The sequence below is a fragment of the Schistocerca serialis genome, chromosome 7, assembly GCF_023864345.2.
Source record: "Schistocerca serialis cubense isolate TAMUIC-IGC-003099 chromosome 7, iqSchSeri2.2, whole genome shotgun sequence".
Classification (NCBI taxonomy): domain Eukaryota; kingdom Metazoa; phylum Arthropoda; class Insecta; order Orthoptera; family Acrididae; genus Schistocerca; species Schistocerca serialis.
Genome location: NC_064644.1, coordinates 31,143,706 through 31,168,595, shown reverse-complemented (window position 1 = coordinate 31,168,595; position 24,890 = coordinate 31,143,706). Strand labels below are relative to the sequence as shown.

At 38.7% G+C, this 24,890-nt stretch overlaps 1 non-coding gene across 1 annotated transcript; it reads right to left on the bottom strand.

Moving 5' to 3' along the window:
- Positions 1-5,678: 5,678 nt before the first annotated feature.
- Positions 5,679-5,753, bottom strand: Trnas-aga (transfer RNA serine (anticodon AGA)). The gene has a single exon. It is a non-coding gene; the product is annotated as a tRNA-Ser (tRNA).
- Positions 5,754-24,890: the final 19,137 nt, after the last annotated feature.

Genomic DNA, 24,890 nt, shown 5'->3' with positions numbered 1-24,890 from the left:
GATCCGTTGGGCTGAATGGGCGAGTGACAGTGGCCAAATGGGAGTGGACGAGAGTGAGCTACGTAAGCGATGGACCAATAGGAGCGAGCGAGTTACAGTTAGGGGAGCTTGTGGTAGTGAGAGGTTGGTAGCATATTTAAAAGTGAGCAAATATGTTCGCATGCCTGAATTTATGGGAAAATTATTAAAAGAAGTTTGATGATAACTGTGTCTACTGCCTTCGTGAAGTTCATAAATGAAATCATTCAGCTTTTGGCTGTTAAAGCATTATTAATTGCGATTGCAATTTTGGCGTAGGGTCATTTTCAAGCATTGTAATACTTTATAACCCAATCAATAATATCCACATCTGCAACTACAATCTCATGGATACTCTGCAAATCATACTTAAGTGTCTGGCGGAGGGTTTATCATATCACCTTGTAATGGTACTTGAATTACGTAACCATTACGGCACCTCACCTGAACCTTCCGATACCAGAAATACTACTGTGTTTCTGTAAAGTAGTTAACATCTTTCTGAGACAACATTCAGATTTGATTTCATTAATAATGAGGTACTTTGATACATCGATATGTTTATATTGCAATGATATTATTGCTATGTGTATTTTTTCTTTTGTATCTATGATTTTTGATGTACTTGTAACTCTGAGTTTTGGGCCCGTAAGCGATTATTAGCAGTTTGTTAGAGAGTCTGACCTTTAGAAAGTCAAGTCTTGGACGTCATGTTGGAAAGACGCATATTGTCGTCAGCTTATAAAATGTAAACTTTAACAGTGAGGAAGATGTTTTCAAGTATGTTTTGTATTGTGAAGTGATGTTTTGTGTGTTACACGATATTGCAACAAAAGCAGTAAAAAGGAAGTGTAACTTAAATTCGGAGTGCTGATTATTTTTTACATCACCATTGTGCTAACTTTGAAAGGTTTAATCTTCAAGAACGGTTTGTGAAGCGCGTCTATAAAACTTTTGAATATAGCAGAATAAAACCTAGGCCTATTTGCATCCGAGCTTGGAATCATCACCACCTAGATTTTTGACGATTGAGCCATGATTTTACAACGAGACCAGCGTGGGAAACACGAAAAGATGAGTGCCTAGTTTATTCATTATAACACGAAATGACTTTATTAACTGTACTCTAATGACACCTGCCACATAATAACTTCGTTGTTGCCCGAAAATGCAGTATTTAGCAGCGTGAGCAACACCACAATCATTATTAAATTTTGACCTTTGTTGTGGTAGGGTTGTTAGAACCTTCACAATAATTCTCCATCATTCCAATCTCGAACAGCGTGCGGGAAAAACGAACACCTATGTCTTTCTGTGCGAGCTCCGATTTCCCTTATCTTATTATGTTGATCGTTTTTTCCTATGCAAGTCAGTTTCAAGAAAATATTTTCGCATTCGGAGGAGAACGTTTGTGATTCAAATTTCGTAGATGGTTCCGCCCTAACGAGAAACGCCTTTGCCTTAATGATGTCCACCTCAAATCCTGTTTCATGTCGCTGACACTGTCTCCCCCATTTCTCGATTGTACAAAACGTGCTGGTCTTTTCTGCACTTCTTCGATATAAAAGTGCTGTGGCGTCCTGTGTAAGAGCAGTTGCATAAAGTGTTGTGCATTGATCTACTGTGTGATATACCATATACGTTACGTTGCAGAGATGGTGCAATAATGATGTGAACAATGAAGTTTAAATGTCACGTAGTAGGTGTGGTATCGACAGCTACGATGCCACGGCGTAGGTACAAGTTCTTATGTTGACACTACGACACCTACACCGCCGACAGCGGCCCCTAGCTGGCGCTGTACAGCTCTACGAGCGCCGCTTGAGATTCCCCCCACTTGATTCCTAGCCGACGACCAAGCAATTTAGCTTCTACTTCACAGGGGGCTAGCCATTACAGACTTTGTTACCTCAGTTACTTCAATGGTAGTTTGTCCACTACCAGTAGCTGTTAGCGTTGATATCTGTACCGCTTCGCACCTACGTGCTCATCTCAGCCAAAGTTAAGTAGGTCTAATGTAATCCTAATTCTGACAATAGTAAACTTGTAAAATCTACCAACAGTATCGAAGCATTTCACCTTTTCCTGCTTCTACTCACTTTCTACATTCGGCCTACCCTTCTGTTTACAGGAGCAGACCCAGGCGCCGCCTTCCAGGCGGGATACAAAAGTAGGCGTGGTAAATGGATCGCGAAAGCGGTGAAGTTGATCCATTTATCACGCTGATGCATGTCTGAACGTAACTGCAGATGTCAGCCAAGTATGAGGTTGCGCCGTTGTATTTGACAACAAACGGCAGCTGTGCATTGTGCTCAGTACGTTGCATGAGTCATTCGTGGTCAGAAGAGTGTCCTGTGTGGTTGTGAGTACATTACGTCGAAGCAAAGTGACTTCGAACGTGTGCAGTTTGTTGCTGCTCGTATGGTGCGCGCCTTCGTAACCAAGGTAGCCGAAGTGTTTGTTGTTTAAAGAGGCGTCGCAGCAAAGATATATACAGCGTACAGTGAAGGCAGAAAAACTTTATCCGCTAATTCAGAACGCGGTCGAAAGTCTGCTGAGTGGTCGTGACATACGGTCATTGAAGTCCATTGTGATTGAAAATATACAACTATACCAGTCAGTATAGATGACAAACTGCCGGAAACAGAAGCCAACGTAAAATATTTAGGCGTACCTCTCCGGAGCGTCCTTAAGTCGAATGACCACATAAAACGAAAAGCAGATGAGAGATTCAGGTTCATAGGAAGAATCTTAAGGGAGTGTAATTCATCTACCAAAGAAGTAGTTTATAAGGTGCCTCTTCGTCCGATTCTTGAGTATTGTTGTTTAACCTGGGACCCGTACGAGGTAGGACTGATAGAAGAGATAGAGAACGTCTAACGAAAAGCGGCGCGTCGATTAGTCGACGCGAGAACATAACGGAGACGCTCAACAAACAACAATGGCAGGCGCTATAAGAGAGGTGATGTGTATCACAGAGTGGTTTCGAAAGAGTCGGACAATGTATTACTTCCGCCCACGTACAGCTCGTGAAATGACCACGACGAGAAAATTGGAGAAATTAGATCTAATACAGAGGCTTACAGACAGTCATCCCACACACCATTCGCGAATGGAACAGTGAAGGGATCAGTATATGGTACGAAAGTACCCACCTCTATACACCATCTGGTGGCTTGCGGAGTACTGATGTAGAAGTACCGGGTGATCAAAAAGTTAGTAAAAATTTGAAAACTGAATAAATCACGGAATAATGTGGATAGAGAGGTACAAATTGACACAAATGCTTGGAATGACATGGGGTTTTATTAGAACAAAAAAAAAATAAATAAAAATACAAACTTTCAAAAAATGTCCGACAGATGGCGCTTCATCTCATCAGAATAGCAATAATTAGCATAACAAAGTAAGACAAAGCAAAGATGATGTTCTTTACAGGAAATGCTCAATACGTCCACCATCATTCCTCAACAATAGCTGTAGTCGAGGAATAGTGTTTTGATCAGCACTGTCAAGCATGTCCGGAGTTATGGTGAGGCACTGGCGTCGGATGTTGTCTTTCAGCATCCCTAGAGATGTCGGTCTATCACGATACACTTGCGACTTCAAGTAACCCCAAAGCCAATAATCGCACGGACTGAGGTCTGGGGACCTGGGAGGCCAAGCATGATGAAAGTGGCGGCTGAGCACACGATCATCACAAAACGACGCACGCAAGAGATGTTTCACGCATCTAGCAATATGAGGTGTTTTTTTTTCTTTTTTTTTTTGGTTCTAATAAAAACCAATGTCATTCCAAGCATGTGTGTCAATATTTACCTCTCTATCTACATTATTCCGTGGTTTATTAAGTTTTCAAATTTAAACTGACTTTTCGATCACACGGTAGATGCAGCCAACAGCAGAAAAAGTCACTGCAAAACTGAAAGTCGCGCTAGCGTAACCTGTCAGTGCTAAAACAGCACTAAGCGAGTTCCGTAAGCAGAGAACTGCAGGGCGAGCTCGAATCGCAAACACACTCATCACACGTACAAATTCCCTTCACGGGAAAATATGGTGCCGAAGCCATAAAACGAGGCCTATGGACAAATGGAAGGAGATAATATCGTCGGATGAGTCTTGATTCACATTGGTTCCAATTTCTGCCGATTTGGCGTCCCAAGAGTTAAAATGGCAGAGGTTCGGCGATGTTTTGGGCAGCCATACTGAGGCATTCCATGTACCCCATGGTTACTCAGCAAGCACCCATTACTGCCAAGGATAATATGAACATTTTGGTGGTCTTCTCCGTCCCATGCTACGAAGTTGTTCCCAAACAGTGAGGCTGTGTTCCAAGAGGACAGGGCTCCGGTTCTCACAGCTCGCACTGCCCAGGACTGGTTCTGTGAGCACGGGGATGGTGTCTCGCATCTCCCCTGGGCACCACTGACACCAGATTTCAACATTATTCAGTCTTCAGAGAGAAAGCTGCACGGTCGCTATCCACCTCCATCATCGTTACCCTATCTTATAACTATTTTGCTGAAAGTATGGTATAATATTGCTTCAAAATCCTACAGGTTCTCTACTTATCCATTCTGAGGCTACTGGGAGCTGTTTTGAATGCCAATGGATTTCCTACACCATCTAAGGCATGGTAACATGTTGCGCTTTTGGTGCTTCCACATTTTTGTCGTCCCTCTGTATCTTGTGTTTTTTTAGTTGTCACTCTGTTCACAGGAAATTATGCGGATTCGTTGGTGATGCCACACTTTTGGTGCAGATCTGCAGTCTATATGAATACGAGCCTCTACAGTACTGCGGCGAAATGTCGTCTTGAAATTTTTTCCATCGCTCCTTCGTTTACCCCTACCGGGCCGCAGAATGCAGTCGGTTTAATACCCTGGCGCACGGCCTCCGTCGCTAATTTCCAACTTATGAGCATGAAAGCAGTTTATCGACTAGTCGTCCGTCTCAGATTCCCATAAGCTTGCCTCTCTTCTTTGATACACAACCGTGCCTGTGTACTAGATCATTTGTTCGCGGAAAAGTAAAACCAGTGATGACTTGTTGAATACCCTACGTTTTCTGCGTTCCAGTTGGCATGCAGCACAACAACGGGTCAAACTGGAGAGACGAGGGCTGCCTAGGTTCAGTCCTAACCTGCTAAAATTATTCTGTCGGCCAATGTGAGTATGGCTCTGTGGGAGTTCCTACATTCACCTAATAGTATTTTGGTCCTGGGCAACACTTTACCTAATTAACATAAAAACATGTAACTTTCGAAATACATTTTGCTCTATTTCAGCTATGCCAGTCGGCGCTAAATAATAGCTATCAAGAAAGTAATGTACTAAAGTCATTAATGTAAACAGATGTGAAGTTTTATACACTATCATTTATAGATGGCATTAAAGTTGGATAAGCATCCTTTGAAGTTTATTCCCCGTTTCTTCGCTTCTATGGGTACTTTTGTCGCATTTTTGCCGATAAATGAAGTTCCGGAATTATGTAATACCATTTCCATATGTTGTTGTATTGCCAACTTGGACTCATTCTTACCTGTCAAAAACAATTTTTCGTAAACTTAAACTATTCGGCAATAAGTACTTATAAAATGAAATTTTCACTCTACAGCGGAGTGTGCGCTGATATGAAACTTCCTGGTAGATTATAACTGTGTGCCGGACCGAGACTCGAACTCGGGACCTTTGCCTTTCTCGGGCAAGTGCTCTACCAACTGAGCTACCCAAGCACGACTGACGCCCCGTCCTCACAGCTTTAATTCCGCCAGTACCTCGTCCCCTACCTTCCAAACTTCACAGAAGCTCTCCTGCGAACCTTGCAGAACTAGCACTCCTGGAAGAAAGGATATTGCTGAGACATGGCTTAGCTACAGGCTGGGGGATGTTTCTAGAAGGAAATTTTCACTCTACTGGTGAAATTAAAGCTATGAGGACGGGTCGTGAGTCGTGCTTGGGTAGCTAAGTTGGTAGAGCACTTGCCCACGAAAGGCAAAGTTCCTGAGTTCGAGTCTCGGCCCGGCACACAGTTTTAATCTGCCAGGAAGTTTCAATAAGTACTTAAATTTCTCACAATAAAATTAAAAAAAAACTTCCCACCAAAAAAGAGTTTTAAAGGAAAAGTAGAACTTGGAGTCTAGTATAGGAAAGTTGGAAAATAACGAACAGGGTTCTAGTAATGTAGACAGTCTTGAAAATTTTTGAAAATATATATTATGTGCACAAGATACATTATAACATTGCTTTTAACTTAAACTCTTAATGAAATATATTATCAGTAACGGACTAAATAATCTGATTCAATAACAAATCCGTCGAGTTTATTGACTTAAAAGGGAATCCTAAAACACTTACTTGTTTCTGCAGTAGAGGTGATTGGTTTTAAATTCATCTGTTAGCCTAAGTCACAAGTCTAATTCTCGTTCTCAGCCTCCGCGCAGTCAAAGTATTCCCAATTTTTCGGCGCACCAACTTGGACATCTCAGTATAACATAGTAACCACCTTATGCAAAGTGAAACATCGATAAATACATTACGATCCATTGCTCTTTTAGTTACTAACTTCCATAATTTTAATCTTTAGCGTACGTTTTCTATAGTTAGTGCATATTTTTAAAAACCTAGCTCCGACAAATGAAACTACGAGAGGTATTTTTCTGCGTCGCGACTCACACCGTATCTCGGGACGAAGTGGACTCGCTATTTTGCACTGCAGGAACATGTTCAAGTAGATCATGCACCTCCTGCTTGGGAGAACCACCCGAGGGGTGAAAAACAACGGTATTTGGTATTTCCTGACCGCTCCAAAACACTCCATGTCCGTCTGTCTAGCAAGATTTTTGATTTATTCTCACATTTTTCCCTATTTCGGATTTTTAATGTTCATTTTCACTGTAACAGTATGGGAGTATGACTAAATTACTTTCGCGAATATTTTCATACTTTATTTCCATACCATTTTCATGCTGTTGATTTAATCATGTGAAGATATACTTTCAGACCGTTGAATCAAAAAATCTGACATCCATATTCATATTATGTTTTCGAAAATTTTCTTACTTGTTTCAAAACTATTTTGATACTATTGATTTAATCATATGAAGATGTAATTTCAAGTCATTGAACCAAAAAGGTGGCATCCATATTCATATTAATAATACAAAAAGATGTACTTTACGCATACTACTGAAATATGCTTGCTAGTTAGGTACCGCAGTAACCTACCTTAAACAACAAACCTACAACAAACTTTTGAGATACAGGAAGTATTGCGTATTTATCGTCAAATTTAGTTCTTAGGACACGACACCTTTTCTAACTCACCGAATAAGTTGTATGAAAACTGGTAAGTTTCACATTTTGTCCCCATTTAGAAAAATATCTGTGGACGCCTGTTTGTGAATTACGTGTCTCTGCATGGACGGTATCAAAATGGGTCGATTCTGAACATATGTGGATCGGCCTGTTGTCGCCTATGTGGATTTCTGTTATTGTATGTATTTTTCTGTAGGTGGCCTTTCTTTGCTGCTAGTGGTTTCTATGGAATTGCTGTACTCAGAAGTAATTTGACAATATACAAGGCAGACACAGATGAATGAAAGTCCTTGGTGCGCAGTTGGTAACTCAAACTGGCGTCGGGGAAGGGGACGGTTATCGGAAACGAAACATGAAATAGAAAACTAGTGAAAAACTACATTTGTTCATCACCAAATATACTAATCCTTTGAGTCTATGATAGGTACCTACCACCTACGATATTCGTAATTGCGAAAATGTAGTTTGTCAGAGCGCTGTTCATATTAATCAGTTAACACACATTTAAGTTTCAGGCACTTGTAAATACTTTTTATATTCATATTTACTTTAGTTTGGCATTTATTTGAACGAAAAGGAAAAACTTTGCGATTTCAAGGCTCAGCTTTACACTGAAGTTTTAGAACCAAGTGGCTTTTTGTATTTGCACTTACAGGTCGAACAGTGATGAATGACTAAGTTATTTTGAGAGTTCACAGCAGATGGCTCTGGTTACACTTGTTATTAGTCGATATTCATCACATGTTATGGTTTTATTCCAAACTGACTTGACGGTGCTTCTGTATAAGTGTCGATGTAACCTGCTAAGTTGGTGCACGAGGATCATAGTTTTTTTCAAGGCCATTGGGGTAACTCCTCTTGTTCCTGCTCTTTGGTTGCGCTCTGATTGCTGCTTGCAATAAATACAGATAACGAACTCAAGCACGATAGAGTAAAATCTATAGACTTATATTGTTACTTCGCAGCTGTGCGAGTTAGTGGATAAATCCCACATTACTGTCCTACAAATCTTGGGTTTCATGTATGCTTTCTCGCTGAGCTTTTCCCCCATCAGTCAATGCTTCCATCTCTGGTATAGAGTTCTTAACGTGAAAACAGAAAGGCTGCATCGCTGTTTCGAGCCCACACTGAACTGTATGTCCCAATACGCTTGGATCGATATGTCAATTTAAAAGGCCGAGGATGGCTAAGGCAAACCAATCCTAATACTACATTTCCTTCTGAAGCACTGCAGTGTGCGAACTGACAGCTCTGGTTAAAGAATAGGAGCGAAAATGATGAAACAGTTCCTAAGACACCAACATGAAGCACATCAGGAAGATAAATATTTATTTCTGTTCTCATACTTATAATTCAAGAACTAAAGAGTTTCCCAATTTTCTTCGTACTTTTCGTATTCTCATATCCTATCATCTATCTCTGTTGTAGGGTCAGTGTCGTGTATCATGTCGTTGTTAACTGCTATTTCGACGTAATGTAGAAGAGCATCAAATTTCTTATTTAGAAAAAGCAGTTACATTGTCATTCTCACAATCTTGGTGGTTTCGTCTTCTTTGTCAGTATGATTAAGTTTCACTTTCTTAGCTAGCGAGAATGAACTCCATGTGAAAACAGGGACAGCGTACTCTACTGGTAACATTGAAGAATGGGAGCAACATAAATAAAAGCCGAAAACACACCTGTGCTAATACGATAATGTATAACTTTTTAGATAAACAGAACTGTGCACAATCTGAACAGGACGGCGCGTCGGAAGATACAACACCATAATTCCAGTATTGAAAAAAAGCAAAAACCTTTGATAGAATTTTAGAAGGTCGACACGAGAACTAAGAGCAAATTCCCATAAGTATTCCACCTAAACAACCTGAACATTCAAGATTTACCGGATGAATGGGACAGAGGCCCGGGTGTCCGCCGGCATTCAAGCGTAGTCCGCGCAAAATACCATGGCCGGTAGACGCTCATTTTGTAGGCCACACATGAGGAGAGTTGTAGTGATGGGGGGCACGGGTAGGTGCCGCAGGGGAAATGCTGAGTGCCGGAGGGGAAGTGCCACTCTGAACTGAAGCCTATTGAGCCGTGGTAAAATAAACGCAGAGTCATAGAGTCCACCATTTTTCATTGCAAACTGTTACGATTTTCGCACAGTGTGTTACTTTAACGTAAATATCACAATAACTATGAACATTATGATCATTAACCTGACACATGAAGCTACAAGTAAGGCAAAAATGATTTTTTTAGCAATAGTTTCTGTAGAATCGTTTGAGAAAGACTGCGGGACGCGTGCCTTGATTCTTTCACTGCTGACGGTCCAGAAGTTGGCAAACCCGTGCCTTCCTCCCCTTCCGAACAAACGAATGAACGCGCCCAGGGCTTCTGACGAATGATCACTCCACATCGGCCACCTAATGCTGCGCTAACTATGTACACCTTTCAGGGTCCGAGTAGGTACTTCGAGTAAACCCGTCTACAGCCCTTTTAGAAAGGTGGACTGGAGCACGTTAACACGTACACAAAAAGCCGGCATATGTACGGCATTGCTTCTTAATTCCGCCACAGCAGTCGGAGTTCATTTGGATAATGCTCCTATAAAAGTCGTAGTCTCTCTTCTTGCCTACATTACTGAGGAAAAAAGACGTTCATAACGGCCGTACTATTAAAATTTTTGCTTGTGAAAAGTGAAATGCGTAATTTGAATTAAATGTACTCATATTAAATTCCTGTAGGTACCACATCCGTAACTTTCTTTTGATTCTGATTCCAAATATTACAAACAAACTCATATTTTCATTGTTAGTGAACGTATTTAAGATAAGTTGGTTTCACAAACTGAATGACGCCACTGTTCCATCGCCGCTACTGAACTTCCCAAGTTGTTGTTACGTAGTCTTCATTCCGGAGACTGGTCTGAAGCAGCTTTCCATGTCACTCTATCCTCTTCAAAAATGTTTATCTCCAAATAATTGCCGCAACCTACATTCGTTTGAACCTGCTTACTGTGTTCGTTTGTTGGTATCCCTCTACAATTTTTGCGTCCCACAATTCTCTGCAGCTCTAAACGGATAACATCTAGATGTATCCTGTCAACCGAGCCCAACTCTTCGTCAAGTTGTGTCACAAATTTCTCTTCTCCCTAATTCTGTTGAATACTTCCTGACTGGTTAAGTTAACTACCCACCTTATCTTTAGCACTGTTCAGTAGCACCACATTTCAAAAGCGTCTTGTCATCAACATCTAAAACCGTCTTATCTAAACTGTTTATCGACAATGCTTCACTTGCAAACATTGCTACATTCTATACAAATTATTTCAGAAAAATTCTCACTGTCGGGATTCACAGTCATGTAGAATTTTTAAAGGGCATCATATTCACCGTTGGCTATAGAAGTTATTTATTTCACTATTGCAGCTTCGGCCTTTGGCCCATTTTCAAGTACTGCTGCAAAACTTAATAATAAAGCACAGAGAGATATATAGAACAGCACAAACATGACTTGTAGATAGTAGTACATTACAGAAATGGTGAAAATAATAAACACTTACGTTTTTCTTCAGCGCATGTCATATTTTAAAATCGTTCGACACATATACACGTCATCGTCAGATGTCAGCCTTTTCACTGTAGAAACACAATAGCATCAGACGAGTGAGAAGCTCTTTACATAGCGAAATGATGTACTCGTAAATTACGTAAGCAGTATTAGCATCCTTCATATAAATCGTTATGAGTATTATAACACACTGTTTACATGTGAACTAAGCCCGTTGGGGAGGAAATACATTCACAGCTCAGCCTGTCTGTGCACTTATCCGAAATAGTACATTCTAGCGATATCGGTTGTAAGCTGCATATCGTAACATCATTTATACATCTATTGACAGCAATAGCGTCTACGTGAGGACGTAGTTGTATTGTGCATGGAGGCAGGAGAGAAAAATTTATTTATGACAGAGAAACGTAGGAATACATACGATATAAAGATCTCACATTGGCTTGGGTACTCATACAGAACATCTTAATTTGTTTGCGTACACATTGCAACTGATGAAAAAATGTAGAAGGTGCAATAGGCAAGCCAGTCATACAGACAACTGTCCAGCAAGACAAATTTGGACAATACGACATAAGACGCAGCCTCGTAAATACAGGTTATATCTTCTTGCCAAGCCCTAATAAGCGGAATGTAGAAATGTGAAACCATATGTATGTAGTAATAACTTCCAAAGTGCTTAGAATGTTTTCGATAAAACTATAAAAAGTAATTATACTATAATGTGATGCGCTGCTGAAACAGATTACATACGACAAACACACGCCCTAAAGATAAAGTGATGCGTAGAGGCTGAATTTAATTTACAAAATTAATATGTATGTCAGTGCTCCCTCGTTATCATATATAATACGTGTAATACAATAAAAATTATTCGCAACACTAATAAAACTCGTTACATAGCAAGTAAAATGTATCACTCTTCTGTAAAAACTGTAAAAAGTAATTATGCTATACTGTGATGCGATGTTAAAACAGATTAGATACGACAACATACGCCCTAAATATAAAGTGAAATGTGGCTGCTGAATTTAATTTACTAAATTAAAATGTACGTCAGTGCACGTCATGCTTCTTCTTGGTCACATATATTACGTGCAATACAATAAAAAATATTCAGATCACTGCTAAAACCCGGTAAACAGATAGTAAAATTTATCAATCTTCTTTTTAAAATGAGGGTATTTGGCCTGTCTCATACATACCAGGCGGAATAGTTTTGTTATGGCTGCTTCTTCCAAGGATATCAGTAGGGCCGAGGGAATGTCGTTTGTTCCAGGGGGGCTTATTTCGACTTAGGTCTCTCAGTGATCGGTCAGAGTCTTCTCGCAATATCGTAAATCAACCACCGCTTCCCTTACGTGCTCCCCGACTGTTAAAAATAAATTCAGATTCCTGAACACGTTGTATATAACTTCTCAGTGCTTCTATTTCACTCTTGCTACCTCCAGAATTCCAAAGAATATAATGCGATCAACAAAGTGAAAAACTCTCTCTATGGCTAGAAATGCTATAAACGTAGGTTTTGCATATCATCCAAGGGAAGTCGTGCGGTCACTGTGTTTACTATTTTTCTCAAGAATTCAAACTCATCTTTGCCAAGGGTTTTCCTTTCTTCTGTGTAATATTTGCGTCAATATTTTTTGCATGGCTTATTAAACTGGTGGTTCGGTAATATTCACACCTGTCACCCGCGCCCGCATCTAGTGGTCGTGCGGTAGCGTTCTCGCTTCCCACGCCCGGGTTCCTGGGTTCGATTCCCGGCGGTGTCAGCGATTTTCTCTGCCTCGTAATGGCTGGGTGTTGTGTGCTGTCCTTAGGTTAGTTAGGTTTAAGTAGTTCTAAGTTCTAAGGGACTGATGACCATAGATGTTAAGTCCCATAGTGCTCAGAGCCAATTGAACCTGTCACCCGCTTTTTTTTGGAACTGGAATTATTACATTGTCCTCGCAGTGTGAGGCTATTTCTCCTCTCTTAAACATTTTGCATACCAGGGGGAATAGTTTTGTCATGGCTTCTTCTCCCGAGGATATCAGGAGTGTTCTCTAGTGGAGAGACCTTTCTTCGACTTACGTCTCTCAGTGATTGGTTACTTTCTTTTTCCTTTCTATAAAATTTTTTCAACTTCATTCCCTTCTACACCCCCTCTACACATATCTTCCTCCTTTTACCTTTCCTTTCTTTGATTAATACCGGTTTTCCAGCTGAGCTCTTGGCACTCGTATAATTGCTTCTCTTTTCTCCGGAGGCCTCTTTAGTTTTCCTGCAGGTAGTGTCTGTCCTATCATGCTTTCATAGCACTGTATGTGTCCTCTAGGCATTCATGGCTGGCCGTTTTCCGCTTCCTGTCATTCAGTTTTTAGACATTTGTATCCCTTTTGCTTGCATCATTTGCTGGGTTTTTATATTTGTTTGCTTTCATAGAATAAATTCAGTATCTTCTTTAATATCCGAGGACATTTGCTAGGCCTGGAAATTTTACCTACTTTATTACCCACTGTATTCACTATTTTATCTCTCAAAGCTGTCCATTAGCCTTCCTCAGTTTTAGTCAATCTATGACTGCTGTTTCCTTTGAAACGCTCAACAACCTCTGATTCATTCTACTTACCCAGGTCCTATCTCCTTAATTTCCTAATTTCTTGCAATTTCTTCAGCTCTACATTGTTCAAATGGTTCAAATGGCTCTGAGCACTATGGGACTTAACATCTGTGGTCATCAGTCCCCTAGAACTTAGTACTACTTAAACCTAACTAACCTAAGGACATCACACACATCCATGCCCGAGGCAGGATTCGAACCTGCGACCGTAGCAGTCGCGCGGTTCCGGACTGAGCGCCTAGAACCGCTAGACCACCGCGGCCGGCCCTCTACATTGTATTAATGTATTATATGTGATAACAAGGTAGTATCATGTGCACTGACATACATTTTAATTTTGAAAATTTAATTCAGCCTCTACATTTAACTTTTACTTTAGGGTATGTGTTGTCGTATCTAACCTTTTTTGCAGTGCATCACATTATAGCATAATTACTTTTTAGAGTTCACGACAAATAACTTATGTTATGAATCCATATCCACCACTGCAAATATATTACAGTTTAAAATATGATTCCGAAATCTCAGTCTCACCACTATATAATCAATCGGAAACCTACCAGCCTCTCCAGATCACTTTCGTGTATAAAACTTTCTTCATGGTTCTTGAAACCAGTTCTTGACTATGATCAGGTGGTTTCCTCTTTCATTTCTTTCCCCACTCAGCATTCTCCTATTATTTTTCCTTCTCTCCCTATTCCTACTATCGAAAGCCAGCCCCCAGCAAAAATACATTTTCGGGTCTCTTAGTTATCTGAATAATTTCTTTCACCTCATTATGGTTTCTTTCCATCTCATCATCATCTGCGGAACTAGTTGCCATATGAACTTGAACCGCTCTGGTGGTTATAGGCTTTGTGTCTATATTGGCTTGGATACTGCATTCACTATACTGTTATTTGTAGCTTACCCACATTCGTGTTTCCATATTCATCATTAGATATACTCCTGCATTACGCATATTTGATTTTGTGTTTATAAACTTATACTCACCTCACCAGAAGTTCTGTTCTTCCTCCCACTACCGAGCAAGATGGCGTAATGGTTATCAGATTGGACTTTCATTCGGGAAGTCAATGGTTCAAGCCCTCGTCTGGCCATTCTGATTTAGGTTTTCGATGATTTCCCTAAATCGCATTGCACAAATATTGGGATGCTTCCTTTCAACAGGATGGCCTACTTTCTACCCAGTCTTTCCTAATCTGAAGTGACAGATGACCTCGCTGTTTGTTCCCCTCGCCCCAAATCAAGCAACCAAACATCGTGCCACTAAATCTCACATCATATAATCCTTTCCCGTCTCTAAATTTTCCAGTCCATATTCTCGATTGACAGGTATTACGTTCCTGTCCATAGAATGCCAGTTTTGTGTTTCCTCGTGACACCTTCTGCTGATTAACCCACGTCCAGAGATCTCAATATTTTATGTATTGGATGTATAATTTTACTTACCATAAAACAGGGCAACAGTATAACAATTTTGCCACATTTTGTAACGTAATCTTGTACAAATTTGTGCTGCATTTTATTTTATCTTTAATTGTGGCAGGAATGGAGCTTTTACGTGCAATGAGGTATAATAAATGTGTAATATTTAAGTGTCTTGAAGTTACTCGCAGCCCAGGACAACATTCTGACATGAAGTCTAACACAAGGAAAATAGAATCATATTCATCTGTCCCTGAGCTGATCTAGTGTTTGATTATTACATTAAATTATAACTTCCTTACAAATTTTTCCTGTTTGAAGATATTAGGCTCATCAACACATAGGAAACCTATGTCATAGTGTTTACTAGTATGTTGAGACTGATTTTGCTACTTTTTAAAATCCAAATAACTATTAGCCTTCCTCACTGAGAAAAAATAATGGAAAAAACTGAACTACATCAAACAAGGTAATTGAAGAAAACTTTCACACCCTTATTTATGTATCTCGTTAGTGAACCAACACTAGGAAAGAGTGTGTCACAATACTTACACTTAACACAGTATGGTCTAAGTGAGGTAATCACCTTAAACTGTTCGACACTCACTCACTAGATCAGTAGTATGAGAGAAAACAGTCACTACATATTTAATACAATATTCTGAGCAACTGTATGTTATATTTAGAAACAAAGCTGTAATGTGAAATAAAACTTTACCTAATCATCTTGATCTTGAAGCTCTTTTGTCTCTGTTTGCTTTAACAATAACATATGTTTTTGAGTGGAGTCCGCCTTTAGCAAAACACGATCTTGTTTTTGGTCCGGGACATGTTTCACTGCAGTTGCAGCATCATCAGTGTTTTTTTATTGTTATGGCTGTTAAACATAAGGAATCTTCCTTACTGTTTAGCTACATACAAATATTAGTTTCTAAATCGTAATTAAAGGTTTATGAGTAGCATATAAAAATGTGTATTCATATCTTCTCCTGCTGTATTACGTTTTTATAGTGTCTGTTTTACTTTACAGTTTGTCACCTGCAACTATATAAAACTTAATGCAGGCAAAGCATTTACGCAAAAATCAGGATTTCCAACCTGTTGTGGCTATACCTGAGATTAAGAATTTATGTTTAAGGTTGTGTGTGTGTGTGTGTGTGTGTGTATCTATTTACATTATGTTTCACTTACGGTTTGTTTTTTGTCATCTTCTCCATTGTCAAGTTCAGTGTTTTGAGTTGTCACTGTCACTGTCACTGTCTGTCAGCTGTGATAACAAGATGTCGGACAGTGGATCAGTAGAAGGAGTGGAAACAAGATGGCAGACAGTGGAACAGTTCAAGATGTCTTTGGGAGTTGTTTTGAATTTTTCAATGTGTGTGTGTTTGTGTGTGTGTGTGTTTGTGTGTGTGTGTGTAGTAGTAGTAGATAATACCAACCCATAGAACTCCTCCTCCCACATGCACACACAGACACATATAACAAAAAATAAATAATTAAATATATATACTTATAATAATAATAATGATAAATCCTCAAACCTACACTCTCCCTGCCTCCCTCCCTCACTGTCTCTCTCTCTCTGTCACAAACACACACACACACACACACACACACACACACACACACACACACACACTCACACACACACACACCCTCTCTCCTCCTCTCCCACTTTCTTTACACACACACACACACACACACACACATACACACACACAACATTTCACATAAATTATTAATCTAAGGCATAGGCACAACAGTTTGAAAATCCTGATTTTTGCGTAAATGTTTTGCCTACGTTAAGTTATATATAGTGGCAGGTGACAAGCTGTAAAGAAAAATAGACTCTGTGATGACGTAATACAGCAGGAAAACCACACCATGTAGTAAGAAGGTATGAATACACAAATTTACGTGTTCCTCAGGAACCTGTAATTACGATTTAGAAACTAATATTTGTATGTATTTAAATAGTAAAGAATATTCCTTAAGTTTAACAGCCATAACAATAAAAAAACGCTGAGGATGCTGCAACTGCTGTGAAACATGTCTGGTACAAAAAACAAAATCGTGTTTTGCTAAAGGCAGACCCTACTCAAAAACTTAACTTAACTTTCTTACTGAATCATTACAGATGTTCCGCAATCTCATAAATGGGATTTGTTTCCTACAGTCTCCATTGTTAAGCTTATTTCTTATGGTTTCAGAGGAATTAGGAATATTTTATGATTCATCGATTAAATTCATTTGATACAGAAAATTGGTGATGTTACTATGTTAGCATTTACTCAGTGGTAAGAGAAATAATATGTTGAAGTATATAATTCCCATTTAAATCTAGGGTGTTTCCTCTTGTTTTCTGTGTAAAACTAGTATAACTTCCGGTATTTCTTGGAAATACAAACTTTGTTAAAGTTCTCCTTTATGTATGTACGTCCTTTTACAGTCTCCTTAAACTCTATATGATTCGCTGAGCACTGACTAATTTCAATTTTAGTTTTTGAAAATGAGATTGGATAGTTCTTCAAGCAGTATCAGTATTAAAATATTAATATTTATTAAGACAAAGCCTTTGACATAGAAAACAATTTCACTTGGTATAACGGTTGATTTCTCGTGGCGATTCAGAATCCACAACTTTCCTTTTGCCATAAGTAGCTGCAAACATTAGAAGTAACTGAAGTCAGTTTATCCTTGGTAAAACCAGAAATTCAACAATATAGTTACCTCTTTTTTGTCCACAATTGTACAATATTTATGTGTTACATGAGTTACTTTGATTGTAATCCTAGTGGTCAATCCACTATTTCATATGATTTAGTCTTACTGCTAATATTGGTGAATAACAGATAGGAATATTTCAATATATTCTGATAAATTACAGTTTCATTACCAGCTAGGTTTAACGAGACATGAGGTACAATGGGATTAATTCTGCAAGCGGGATGTATTGGATATATGACAGCATGGGCATGCTGAGTGTTTTATTTTGTTATTGCACTACGTGTGTGAGCATCTAGTGGCTTGGTGTCCCATCTCTCCATGAGAAATGCAATTCATTGATGACAGAATTACCAAATACAAGAGAGAAACAAAAGAATTAGAAAAAGTTATAGTAATAGCGTTCCACTCTACAAAGATAGCTATGATATTTACAACATGAAATGGGTGAAAATTACAATGTACAGGATACATTACTTACGAAATATACTGAGAGAAAAAGTTAGAAAGCAAAGGAGAATATGATGTGAATGAAGATGGAGGAAGGGAAGAGTTTGTTGTGATCCTACTTTCTGGTATGAACTACACTATGTACATAGAGAATATGGGTGAACTTAATCTCAATCAAATTATAATTATCTAATTCTTGATTAACAGTCAGAATTTATTGCTCTAGACAGGGTTTAAAATTCTTTCTTATTCTGAGAGTACTGGGAGAGTTCCTTAATAGCTTTGAAATGCTGTCTCCTTATATACACTTGTGATATAGCAAGTAGTTATTCTTAGCTCTTTATTTCAGCTATGTCGGAATTAATTTATGTTCCACTTATTTTAGATAAGCCACATTCTTGTTAAGTATTTTTGATGACTGGATAGTTTTCATGGTGTCTCTTAAGGCAAAAAAATTTTGACTTTAGATTATATTTTGATAGTATTTTTTATGCAAAGGCTTGTAATTCACTGTACAAAACTTTATTTCATATAGTATATTTTACTTGTATTTAGAACTAATTCTACCTTTTACACAAAGACAATCTCAGTTTGCTGTTTATTATTTTAGAACCTTCTTATTGTCACCGACAAATAATCTGAAAACTGTTCAGCTAATAGTGACAACAATTTTTATTGCATTTTTAACTACACAATATAGGTTAATATCCTCATCTGGACTCTTCTGTTATGTTATTATTAATTTTCATCCAGAAGGAACCTACAACACTGAACACTGAAAGGTTTGTAAGCTCACAGTATGTGTACATGAAGAGGAATGAGATTTACTTGAGGACATCATTAAGGAAAAGTATTCTGATAAATTATACTACAATTTTATAGCCTAAAATCTGTAAGCGTACCTTCAAATTCTTTCTGTAGAAGTGTTATAGTGAAATGCACACATGCAGAGTATCACTTTCTGTGGAATGAATGATATGAAAATTGTAAAGGTCCCTCAAAAATCTCTCAAATGCTCTAAGTTTTAGTAAAACAATGTTGTTGAGTGACAAATTATAATTATTAAATTTTTTCATGTCTACTGAAACATATTAAATGAGTCCAAACCTTCAAGTTGGTTATTATTTTGTTTTATATTCATCCAAATAACGATCTGGTGTAAGAAATTTGTATTTACATTACACTTCATAAAATGTGAGCACATTTTTAACTTACTTGAGAGACTGCTATACACCAACTTAGCCAATGCATATGGTTTGGTATTCTGTTGAAACTGGTGAATAGTTTGAGGAGCCTTTGACAGCTGTCTTTAGATACTGTTGAAATGTTTTGAAATATCATTTATATAAAGGGGAACTAGTTTTCATCAAGCAAAATGTATATGAGAACTACTGGATCAGTTATCTTACATATTTTCGGTACAGCAATAGGCTGTCTGAAAGTTAAAATTGTTATTTTCACAGATGATATAAGAAATTGGGAAAATAGTTTCAAACCATATCATGGAAAAGAATGCATAATTTCTCTAACACAGAGTTCAAAATCAACCGTTATCACTAATTTTCACTCTTTGCCCTTTGTTATTTATCGACAAAAATTTCATGAACTTTCTTGCCTCTGACTATGAAGTATATGCCTCTTGTCTTAAAGATATTTAGTTTATGGCTGCACATACGACCAGAGTAGCAAAATAAAGCTTCACTTTTTATAAATAGATAAAACTGATTCATTTATGAATAACAACTTGTTATAGATTAAAGATTTATAATCCTTTTAAACAGAAGAGTAAATAAAAGAAAGTATCAAAATTGAGTGGTGATTGTACAAACACCAATGCTCTGTGAAAATTACTAATTATTTAGTTATACCACAATCGTTTGTCCATCTCTGTAGGTGAGTGGGGAGCATGGCTGGCTGCCATGGGGAAGGCCTGAGTTTAGTTCCCAGTGTTGCCAAGGGTTTTTCCATGTTGAGAGGACTGAAACAGAGTACTCTCCACTTCTTGATAACAAGAGAGGCTCTCCTTCGTTAAGAAGTACTCGTTCCCAGGTTTGAGAAACCGACAGTCGCCAGGCTCGTCCATATCGCATCCTGATGACACCATATGGCAGAGGTGGACACTCCAGCCAGAGAGCATTACATAAACCTCTAGGACTGAGTGTGGAGTTACCTTTACCTGCTTTTGTCACCACCATACTTTTCTTAGAGGCATTTGTTTCAACTGATAGACACGATATTTCTACAAGTTAGGTAAACATATCCATTTTTATATATGTGTATGATATCAGCTACTGATTATTGAATACAAACTTTTACAAGATGCCTCATTCACATTTATAGAAACATGTATTATGTCAGTGAAAAGTAATAAAATGTTTATAGTTAATTCAGAAGACTTATTAAAATTCTAAGTGTGTAGACTTACTATATGAAAGGCCATACTGTAATTGTTGAGACATTTCCAGGAGTGTCTGTATATTTGAGCATACTTTGTCATTAATATACAAATGTTGTTTATTTAGTACTGATATGTTCTTTTCCAAAATATACAAGTTGAAAACAATGACACACATAGGTTTTACGTGTGAATTATTACAGTTGTGCAGGGAGATTCAAAAGCCTTGATACACCCATGTAAAAGTAGGACAGAGTGAGAAATATTACTGGCTTCTGGTATGGGATGTCTGTATGTGGTGAAGCAATTTACAGGAGCTACGGCGACAGCGGCGGCCATATTGAATTCCTCCATCTCGGATTTGGGTTATGTGTTTCGAATGGGAAGAGGGTTCATGTGGCACATCATTTTAAACTGCCTCCTTCTCAAGAATACACATGTGAAATCCGTTATGAGATATCTTTATTTATGTGGGATCTATGTTCTGTTAAAGTTTGAAATTGCAAGGAAGTGATCAGTTCTGTTTATTGTGGCAGGTGATCCACAATGACACTTATACAACAGGAATGCATTGAAATTGTTTTAATGAGTTGAGGACGAAGTACTAGAATGACTGGAGCTGACTTCAAGGTTCTGTGATGGTCAAGCGAGTAGACCTCCAAAAACAGCCTCCAACGAAGAAACTGTAGCAGCAGTTGTGGCATCTTTTGTGAGAAGTCCACATCACAGTGCGTGCTGGTTACCAGCAGTATCCAGTGTCAGTCAGCATCCAGTCCTGCATTTATTGCACACACATCAATAGCATCTGTACAAGTTACAGTTGCAACGTAATCTCGTGGAGGATGACCTTGATAGCCAGGTGCACTTTTGTGGAATAAGCTCTGGATAGTATAACAGGTGTCCAAACTTCTTACGACAGGTGCTGTTCAGTGACGAAGATTGTTTTTATGCGCAAGGAGAAGTAAACAGACAGAACCATCGTTACCTGTCCGATCCTAACCCCTTATGGATGGTTCCCTGTAAAGGTGCTGGTGGTGCAAATGTAATGGTTTTGTGTGGGATTTGGAGCAAAGGAACCGCGGGTCAAGAGTTTATTGATGGAACCTTGAAGAAGGAGAGGCATCATAACGTTCGCTTTATGAGTTTCCAGCGCTGTTGAATTGGTAGGGTGATTTCCCAACCTTCATCCAACAATACGGTGCACCTCCCATTACGCTACTGAAGTTACACACTTTCTGGATAAGCAGTTTGGAAGACATTGGAGGGGTCCTATCGAACGGGCACTACGGTCCCCTGATCTTACACCTCTTGACTTTTATCTGTGGGGACGTTTGAAATTAATTGCGTGTGATGTAAAAATCAACGATGAAGCCAACCTTTGCTGACATATTCAGGAGGCGTGCGCCTCGGTTGATCTACAGATTCTGCAACATGTGCACTATGACTGGCAAAAAGAATCCTTTCTTTTGATTTTTTGATATCTGGGTATATATTTTACGTTTAACCAGAAATAAGTTTATTTTATAAATGATTCTACAATCGCTTCATTGGTTCCTGGGTGTCGAGTCGGGTAATGTTGTGGAAGCTTTACAATATTTCAACGAGACAGCTGATCGTCATCTATAAGTGCTTACTGATGTCTAGCTGCGATGGCTCGCCTATATAGTTTTATAATTACTTTAACATGCATCAGTATTTTCCTAAATCTTCAATGAAAAATCAGATACTCAAAATCGTCAATTTAACTTCACCTCTGCCGTAGGTCGAAATATCCTAATACAATTAACATCCTACCAAATGCATATGAAACAAAATTTTAGACGGCAGCGATAGTCTTACAGGTACAAATTTTACATAAACGTTTATATTATTATAGAGTAGTTATATATCTAACTGAATATATAATTAGCTTTCTAAGATAGGTAATCTTAATTTGTTCTTCATTTCACTTTTCTCTCACTTATTACAAATATTTCATAACTTTTTTATAAATTTCGTGACATTTGATTCTATTTCCCAAAACATGATTACATGTGACACAAGTTTCGTATAACAAACTGTGTTGGAAACAAATTCTTTCTGTTTCCATCACGTTACGATTTCAGGTACTTTGTTTACAGATTTTCATTATGGTTTTAACATTTGGAAGTTTTCCCTTTAATGATTTCTGATTTGTCTCAGTATTAAGTTGTGTTTGTATATTGTTGCTCAGTTATAACACAGTAATATATTTGGTTTAGTAATGAAGCTGAATTCTGTTTCACTTTATGTTGCTCAAAATACTTTGTGAACAACTGTCTTTTTACAACTAATTTGGTAAACACGCATTCAAGGAAGAGCCATACTCCGCTATTTGTAATGACCGGGCACCATCATATATCGCGATGACTACACTCTAATTATTGTCTTTGAATAAAAACGCCTTTCACATTCGTGCCACTGCGTATTTCCTTCAGTTATCTTCTGTTCCATAATAGTTCTTTCCACGTATGCTAAGTTACCTGACAGTGACGCATAGTGCGAAAGTTACTTTCGTCCTTAAGTGTAGCACACCAGTGTACTAAGGATCCGCAGGAACAGTTCAAGCGTCTGTCTTGTTATGATTAATGGCTTATGTGTTGCGTAAACCACAGGGACGCCACAGACAGTGAGAAGAGTCCCTGTCCGTTCTCAGACTCTGACACCACACACCGACGACTATATGCATCTCCAACAGGAGTACCATCTACAACAACGAACCGATTACCATGTAAGCACTGTAGATGTTTTATTGATACTTCTTGCTTTTTTAATGGGCAGTGAAACTGAAACAGTTACACATGAGATGAAGGTCGTGCACTTACAAAACCGCATAGAGCGGAGACCTATGTTTCTAATGATACTAGAGGAAATGCTCTTACATACTGCACATGCAAACTGTAAATAACGACAGGAGAATAATATAGAAGTGCTCCGGTCCAACAGAATGAAAACATGTGTTACGGGAAGCGTGGATTAGGCGTAACTGGTGATTAACACATAAGTTTTCTGATTCAACGTAAAAAGAAAAAAAAAAGAAATTAGTGTAAGTCAGCTGCACTGAATAATGTGTGGTCATTAATATACACGCTTTTCGGTCGAAAACAACGAAACATTTGCTACGAGTCTTCATGTCAAACACATAATGAGAGTAGTTGTACAGAACGCCACCTTACTTACAAAGATTGCATTGGACAAATTGTTAGATTTGAAGCCAATGCTTTTGCAACACTCATCCAATTCACCATATTTGAAATCACCCGTGCCTCCCCTTGTTCTCGATAACAGAGCTTGAGACGTGGCAGTGACATTCTATTTTCTTCTCGCGGCTAATTTTCGAATATAATATTGCATGATAACGTGAATCAAAGAATAATTTACGATGGAATAGGTTGGGAAAATGCTATAGAAATTTTATATTTAATTGATACCATCCCTGTAAAATATCAGCGTATAGTCTGATTTCTATGCAATTTCGAAAATATTGGAGAATAATTCAAGTAGACCCCTGTAGGATTCTTTGGCATTGTTCCAAAAGGCATGACAAGAAATGGCGGATGGAGCAGATGGGAAGCTATCTTGGGTGGAAGAGATGTCATGGGAGGGGCTACGATGATTTGTCGGAACTTATGGGATGTTGGCACTTCCAGTGAAACTAAGAAGTAATACACAGTTGTTTTGCACCTAATGTGGGAGTGTTACATAACAGTTAGCCATTAGAGACACTGTTGTGAAATATACATACTACCATTGTCTCAGCAGTTGACCCGAGTGTGCATAAGCGTCAGTTACGTGTGCCACTAAAAAATTGATGCATATGGCAGCGATTGAGTGAGAAAACCTAATAAGAAGAGAGAATCCTTTGCTTCAATATTTCAAATTCCTAGCGGTTAGTACACAAGGTCCCACGTGGCAGAATGTTTCGTCCAAGTAACATTCAGCTGGTGTCGGTAAAGCGTACCCGTATGATTTTTCTCTCACTGCTGTCGCGAGTTCGTAGGGAGTACCTTGGGAAGACAGTTACTTGGAACAAGCCGATCCTTTGGTTTCTCCTTGAATTCTGGTGACACGCACACATCGCTTCCATTAGAAATAAGATACTAGCATGTATTAACTGGGTTGGAGGACATAGGTCCTCAACAGTATGCCCTGTTGTTACGAAATGAGCTTAGTACTGTGTATTCGCTAGTGGAGAAACTTCTTTCCCTATCCCTCCTCTCATTCAAAGAGATCTAATAGGCCACCAGAAAGAGAGCAACCTCAGAGCCTTTACAGTGAGAGAGAGGCAGATGAGTTTCCCAGGTTGGAGCATTGTTCAATGCGCAGACTCGCCCAAAACAAACACGCTGGTACGTGTCGGAACATGAATGTGTCCGTGTGT